At 38.8% G+C, this 7997-nt stretch overlaps 1 long non-coding RNA gene across 1 annotated transcript; it reads right to left on the bottom strand.

Annotated features, from left to right (window-relative positions):
• Nucleotides 1–1048: 1048 nt before the first annotated feature.
• On the bottom strand, nt 1049–6323 carry LOC139726121 (uncharacterized). Its single transcript, XR_011710583.1, has 3 exons — nt 6123–6323; nt 2255–2324; nt 1049–1563 (listed from the first exon to the last, which is right to left on the bottom strand). It is a non-coding gene; the product is annotated as an uncharacterized lncRNA (long non-coding RNA).
• Nucleotides 6324–7997: the final 1674 nt, after the last annotated feature.

The following is a 7997-nucleotide window of genomic DNA, read 5'->3' on the forward strand; positions in this document are numbered from 1 at the left end:
AAAGAAAGAGATAGAATGCCTACATGCTGAACAAGAGAAACGGAAGAGGGGATTGAGGAGGTGCTTCGCACAGCTGGTGACTGCACGCAGCCGTGCATCATGCACCCCTATCACATCTTTCTGTGATATATGAATTCTCGATCATACAATGTCACTACATGAAGAAAAAACTAAAAAATACAAAATAAGATTTAACCACATGCATCAGAAATGAGTCTGTCAATTACTTTTACAGGGATATTCCCATTACTGAAGGTATTTGTAGACCTTGTTCCTGCAAAGCAGGCATGTGACTGTAATCAACTGTGTACCTTCCTATGTTGTGCTTATCGACACTAAATACAATGCATAGCAGGGGCGGATCCAGGAATTCCGTAAAGGGGGGGGGGGTGCACAAACATAATTTCTGGTACAACTTCGGTGTTTCATCTCATTTTTTTTTCTTTTGATTTCTTTTGTTTTAACAACAAATAAAGAGGGGGCGCGCCCCGGTGCGCCCCCTCTGGATCCGCCACTGCGTAGTGTAGACAAGAACTTTCGCGTGCATTTCGATTTCTCGAGAATTTTTGGTTTTGCAGTCCGTCGATAGAATATAAAATTCAACGCACTGCTAATACTGCATAACAGGCAACAATGTGAGAGGAGAGATTGAATGTTAGGTAGGGAGAGAGAGTATGTGTGAGTGGGGGGGGGGGGGGGGGGGGAGGAGAGGGAGGGAGGAGTGTGGGGAGCATGAGAGGTGGAGGGGAGATCCGGATGCAACAGGTGGTTGTTACAATACACTATTCCCACTGTTACGCCAACACTCATCGGTATTCTACAAAAATCTACTTCAGCATTTTTCTCACATCGGAGAATTCAACAATTTTCATTCGATACGAAAATTATTTTTCACATATTTCAGCAATAAGCCCAGCTTATACTTATGGTACACAAACGCACACTACTTTCAGGTTGGAACCTATACACAGTGAACTCCGCATTGCTCTGTCGAGGGGACCTCGTCGATCAGCCAGTTCAGTGAGTATTGAATAAGCATACTAAATATTAGCTGAAGTTTTAGTTTCGGCTTGTTTTACTCCTCTCCTCTTTCGAATGAAATCGTTATGATATATCAACAATGTTCTCATCAAAATATGTATAAGAGTATTAAACCTGAACATCATCTAAAAGGAATAGATGTAATCACGTGCGTTTATAATTATGTCGAGCATACATTATTATGTAGGGCAAAGTTGGAGGAGACCATTATCAATTATCAATTAGCAATTTGCTTGACTGCGATGACTGCGTCTAGCCAATGGAGAATCTCATAATTCTCTCTTACTTTTTGCTGTGGGAACCACTAGTCTACTAATGTGAATGAATTTTACTATTTATGAATTAAAAAAGCAAAAAACATAGACCTTATCATGAATTAAAAAAGCAAAAAACATAGACCTTGACCCAGCAAAATCACCGTTGTCGGGAGTAGCAGTTGAGCTGCTGAACCTGGCTCGTCAGTTGGGCCCTCCCCATGGTGCGCTGACGCAGGCACGCTCGTGGACTTGTTGATACCAGTACCTTCATTAACGAATAAAGACAAACAAATTATAAAAACATTAGTTCAACCAAAGTCTAAAAATGACAAGTACACGCATATCAAAATGTCAGGAAGGCGTTTCTCCATCACGAACTTGATTCGAAACTACATTCAATTTTATTATAAATTACTAAGTATTCAGTGCGCCCAAAGCGAGGTAGCGCCCAAACTTCCCCAATTTTTCCACGATTGTCAAGATCGCACATCTGATTTAAGCCTAGCTACGATCTCCGATCAATAATTTTATACCAAGGCGTGACATTTTTCATAAAGAATGATATATTGTGACATAGGTTGTTAAATTTCGACGGTGGTGATTGAGAGCAATATGATTAGAATTCATTAATTCATTCACCGTCAGTGAATATGAGAGGAAAGTGAAAAAAAAACTTGTCCCATGCAGCTAAAGTGAGTTGCAACCCTTTCTCCTTCCTGCTTAAATTACCTTGTTTTCCACGTCCTTTCCTCTGAGAGGACGGCATGATAAAACAAAATGCTGCTCAGTAAGGCCAGCTTCAATCCCAACCATTAGTTTTGATCACAAGTCTTACCTCACAGGGTCTATTACATTTGTATTTTTCATGACGATGTATTCTAAAATCTCAAAGTAAAATAAACACCAGACACAACGACGATTTCCACATTATATCAAGGCTTGAATGAGTTACTTACCACTAATTGGGACGCACTCTCCAAATGCATTCCGCTGTTCGCCAGGAGGGCACTGGGAAAACTCTTGACCCTAAACAGTTAAATGACACAGTGTGTAGTTACAAGAAAAAAGATATACAATACAGATACATAACATTTTTACAAAGTTTTGTCTCCTAACTATGGCTTGGACAGATTTTGTTTATTTCTCAGTGAGTGGTAACTCAAGTATTCCCTTAAAAATTCGTCGTTCGTTCTGACAATAATTTCTGAGACCGTCATCTTCATTGTTGCTTATGATGATGGTATTATGGTCTCTAACATTATTTTGTGTTATATTCAGGATTGCTTAATTTGCCTTTTCTTTCTTTAACGAGAGATACATGTGATTCTTAAGTTTGCATATGCACAAAATAAGACCTGCTCGTCTTCGTTTGGTTTCATCATGGAACAATGTCGTCCACTTTGATTGATCGTCAACGCAGAGGTCTGAGAAAGAGTGAGCATTTTATCATTTTTCAAAATTCCACTCCGTTCCCCCTCATGACACTGGTATCTACACAATGAAGTTAGCTTTGAAATAAAAAAGAAGAAGATGATATATATTATACATAACAGAAATCTATGGTACCAGATAAAATATTTGCATTGAGATTGCCTCGTTAATGGACCGATTAAGCGCCAGTCATTAGACAAGGATTACCTCTTAGCGATTTCTAACAGTGGAAGAAAACCCATGGCACGCGGCCCCTCCCTCCACCGACTCTTTTAACTGACGCTTTATATCCTTCCCAATCAAAATCATAAAGCGACTATCATATTATTATGTTGCGTACCATTTTTGGCGTTCTTCCCTTCCCCTCCCTAGTTTGGAAACGGCCCATCGCCCCTGACTCAAAAAAATATTGACGTTTGGCATTGTCAAAAACACATTAAAAAAAGATATATCTCTTGGTCATGAAAAAAAAATAATGAAGCTGTGACATGCGTTAGAAGTGACGTTATCATTCTTCTAAATGCTGAACGACATTTAAATTCATAATGCGTTGGATGCATGGTTAATGTCACATCCTGCAACAAGATGCGTTGCCATGATTATGAAATTATCGGCAGTATAACAGACAGCTCCAAAAGTATTTTAGTTCAATGTCCGTTTGTTTCTCAGTTTGTTTGTATGTACACTGTGTATGTTTGTTTGTTTGTTTGCTTGCTTGTTTTTAATGCATGCGCTTCACATGTCGTGCTTCTTCCCTACCTGCCAATACAGCTTGGATCGTCAGTATATATGACAAATGTTCAGTAAGAATCGTTACACCCGCTCCATGCTTGTTTTGTATTTCTGCAGTTTGAGGCAGACTCACACTTCGCTCTCTGAAATAAACTCACAATCGAAAATCGATATACAGATTGCATCCCCCCATAACTGACGCAGTCGGTATGTATACGTGCAATAATCGCTGACCTGTTTAGAGTCCTGCATGCAGGATTTTCTGTCTATTACATTTTTTTTCGATAGTTAATTACATATAAGTATCATCGCATGTGGCTTGTATTGCGTGTATAGTTCTTTGTACAAGTAACAATTGAGTATCCATTTGACCATTTCATATGGAATACACCTTGCATATTTCTTTCCTTTTGTGTGTTTTTTACATGTATTGATACTGAACGTATGTCGAAGCTGAGGTTCCTTTATCATTTTATGTTTTTAAACAGAAGTTGAACAATTATTATTGAAGTGATATGATATAAATCAAAATTGTACGTATACCTACTTATCATGTATATATATTTTATCATAATATTATGTAATGTCTTCTTATCTGAAAAATAGCAGATGAGTGTATCATACAAACTGTATTGCATTGCTGCAATTTCTTATCTCCGTATCTATGTCACATTATCAACATATGACATAGAGTAAAGCTCACCCCCATTTTACAATTCCGACACTCCACAGACTCTCTCCTGGAAGTAGTATCACTGGTGAACATATTTTGTGTAACAACAGTAAGCATACAGCTTAACACATTTTGCTCCATTTTAAAAATAAGAGAAAAAATATAGCAATCTCAAAATAAGGGGGTGTAATGTTCATACTACAATGAAACACAAATTCACATCTATTGTCTATACTCCAAATGTAAAATCTCTGTATCGTCATGTAAGAATTAATCAAAGATAAAAGTGTCGTGGTATTTTCCTTCTCAAAATGTGCAGTGTACAACAGTTCAACTGCATGAATCAATGTTTGACTTTCTTTCCAGAAGTGATATCATTAGGGGACTAGATCGAACTGACAAGATTGACAGTGTCATCAGGTAGTTGATACTGAAAACGAAAGTATAATACATATTGTCAACATAGCACAAATTGAGGGGCTGTAGAGTGAATGTGCCGAGCAAACCATGCAGAAACATGAGAAAGTTGTCGTCGCGTTTGGGCCTCTATACCATTTAGAACAAAACGCATATATCTCACAGTTTCGAGAGCTGGAAATTAGTTATGAAAACAGGGAGTCGTCATTGTGGTAAATTTCCATTCATACAGCATGTCAATACCTCCTCCCCCCCCCCCCCCCCCGACTGCTATAATTTTATCAAGCTATACTGGGTTAAAACAAACCAACAATTATACAGTTTGCTTGTTTTATCCATAATAATAAATAAAGTGTCCGGACTGCGTACTGAAAAACCATCAGAAAATGCTTATTGCGCTATAATAGATTGTATAGTAGACTGCGTGTCATACAAGTGTCGCGGAGATATAATGCATCTGAGGAGGAGCAATTAAAAAGGATAAGTTTTAAATGTCCGAAGCTGATAAGTACTATTTGTGTAAACATTGTGTACACACAAATAAAAGCGGAGAGATCATGACTCTGCCTTTGATAGCAGCCTCATGCAGCGGATTAGCTTTTCGTTGCCGTCAGGACCGGCATCTCTTTCGGAGTGTACACATCCGGATATACATAGGCTTTTAAAATTACTGGTGTTGTCACACAAGACATCAAGCTATAGAAGCGTCTTCATTGAACACTGATATTATAAGCACTTTGACCCTTTATGTGCTTTGAGTGTTGATTGGCATAAAAAGAAAAAAAATCATAGCGCTTTACACATACAATGTCCAAGAACCCCTTGGCTTATAGCAGAGAATGGACAGAACTGACATTATTTGGCATAATAAAACTTAGATTTCCGACCATGCTATCTTAATCAAACACAAGCATAAAATAAAGCTAGAAGTAGAACTCGACATATTTTGACTGGAAATCGATATTTCACATAAGTAACACCTGGATCCAGAACTATAGAATAGCTTATGTGATGTCATGCTTGAGAAATATGCTGTGGCATTATTATGCGTCACTATGGAAGATGTTACATTAGCCTATGAAAAGACCTATACGTGACAAAAGTTGCGACATTATTATACGCGTTGACTGTGAAATTCGGCGTTGTGTGGTCAACACATTATATTTTCATTTTTACTTTCCATTTCCAAAATACATTGTACATGTAATACAAATTATTACAAAGCAACAGCAATCGTTTCTACAAGCAGATGACACATGATGTTACACTCTGACTCTGTCACACTCCGTGACAATATCAAACGGTTGTAACACACCCTCATATCCCAATCTGAACACGCAATCACATCACTTCAGCCATGAATCCTCTCCTGGTCAAAATCGACCAGTATTTTCGCTGTTGTTTGTAGGCCTAGTGATAGAGACAGTTGAAACAACAACAAACAAAAACAAACAAACAAACAAACAAACAGGCAGAATTTTTGCATGTCCTCCACACTCCAGTTTGACTGCAGGCTTCGGAAAAACGAGAAACAGCTGACAACGCAGCGCCTGAAACAATACACTTCATACCTGTATAGACACGAATAGGATGACAATGGCTGCAGCTCAGAGTTGGACCTTTCCAAACATCTTCCCCGGTGCTTTGAATTCTAGATGATTTTCTCTTTTTCCACGATACAGATGCAACTTCTCAAGTGAGGAGGAAAGGCGAATTGAGTTTTATAGTTTATCACGTGCGATGGAACCACTACGTGGTATGAAGTTACGAGGGTATGGCGTTGGCAGGCAGGCGCCGTCTCGATTATCGCGAAACACAGTGTCATGTGATCGGCTTTTGCCGGGCTTTTCGCTTCGGTGTTCGAGTTTCGTGTCTGTGAGGTGTGTGTGTGGTATGTGTGTTTGATGTGTGCTAGTAACCGCACGGATGTTGTAGCTTCATAGTGTGTGTGCGAGTAAGCGTGTGTGTGAAGCGTATTTCTGTGTGGGACGGTTTGTGTGTAGAGATACACACATTGTTCTTGTTTCCTTCTCTCCCCCCCCCCCCCCCCCCCCTCTCTCTCTCTCTTTGAAGAGGGAGAGAGGGAAAAAATCTGTTGCGGAATCACTCGCGCGTTGCTATCCAAATACATGTTGATCTGTTTTGATTTATGATACCCTCAACATCACTTTTGTTTCTGTTTCAGTCATATTAATGTGACTAACAAAAGACGTGGCGAGGGAATATGCAAGTTATGTTGAGTCGATGGGAACGTGCATTCCAATGTCTTTTGTTGAACTTTCAGCACTTTAGCAATGATTGACAGATGATGTCATCTCATGAATATGAATATTGATTGGTTTGGAAGGATTTTTTGTGGGCGTTCCCAAGTTATATGAAGAAAAATAGAAGAAAAAATCATTAAAAATATATCAAATGTTTCTAGATATTCGTTTCATCGCAAAAGTGATGTTGAAGGTATTATAAATCAACACAGATCAACATGCATTTGGATTTCAGGGCCCCTTTAATGCCGAAAATATTTGATGTGATATTTAGAGTAGAATAAAACCGGCCATCTATTTGATGACATTTTTAGACTTAAAGAAGATTATGATAGGCTTGACAGACAGTGAATATGGACCGTAGTTTTATTTTGTTTTTATCATGAAGAAATCCAAAAATGGTTTATGTATTTCTTTTCAATGCAATGACATGACCATTGTAGCGGAGTGGGATTGACAACGGCAATCAATTCGATATACAGTAATTGCTTAGTAATAACGGTCTCCTCCACCTTGTGTATGCCTCAAGATACGATGAAATGTTGAATATGAGCATAATTATATCATACACGTGAGTATATTCTATTTCTTTTGTGAGTATTGTTGGTATATTATTCTCATAATGAATATTGTTGGTTTTGTCATATGATTTCATTTGTAGAATTCGCTAGAAGTAGAGAAATAAAACAATGAAACTGAATATCTTTTCATTACTATGATACAAATCATTAGCATATTAAATGTTTGTTTCTGCGTTCTTTCTTGTCTCCTCCGACCACTTTCTTTATAGATGTCTGTACTAATCAGTGCCAAGGGAAGAAGATGTTGATTTTTTCGGCTCTCATGTTAGGGTTATAGGTAATCCACATTTCTGTTTCATACTGTTTCTGTTATACTTTCTTGATTTAGTTGCAAAATGATGGAGCGAAGTGTGTGCAGGTTGCAACGTGCATGCCTGCTTGCTCTGCGCACGAAATAATAAAGCGGTACTAATCTAATGGCACAGTATTGACGGGCTGCGAAAGCGGGGCTGCGAAACGGGACTGCATCAGCGCGGCATCAGACGCGGGGCGTGTTCGGGACTCACCGCAGTTGAGTTTGGCCATTCCGAGCAAGACGTATTATCTTGGGAGCTGAAATCGGCTTGAAAAAGGGTGTCGTGAAAGTGGCACATCCCCGTAT

The sequence above is a fragment of the Diadema antillarum genome, unplaced genomic scaffold (genome assembly GCF_040938485.1).
Source record: "Diadema antillarum isolate AM-2024a unplaced genomic scaffold, OU_Dant_1.0 seq00000079_RagTag, whole genome shotgun sequence".
Taxonomy (NCBI): Eukaryota; Metazoa; Echinodermata; class Echinoidea; order Diadematoida; family Diadematidae; genus Diadema; species Diadema antillarum.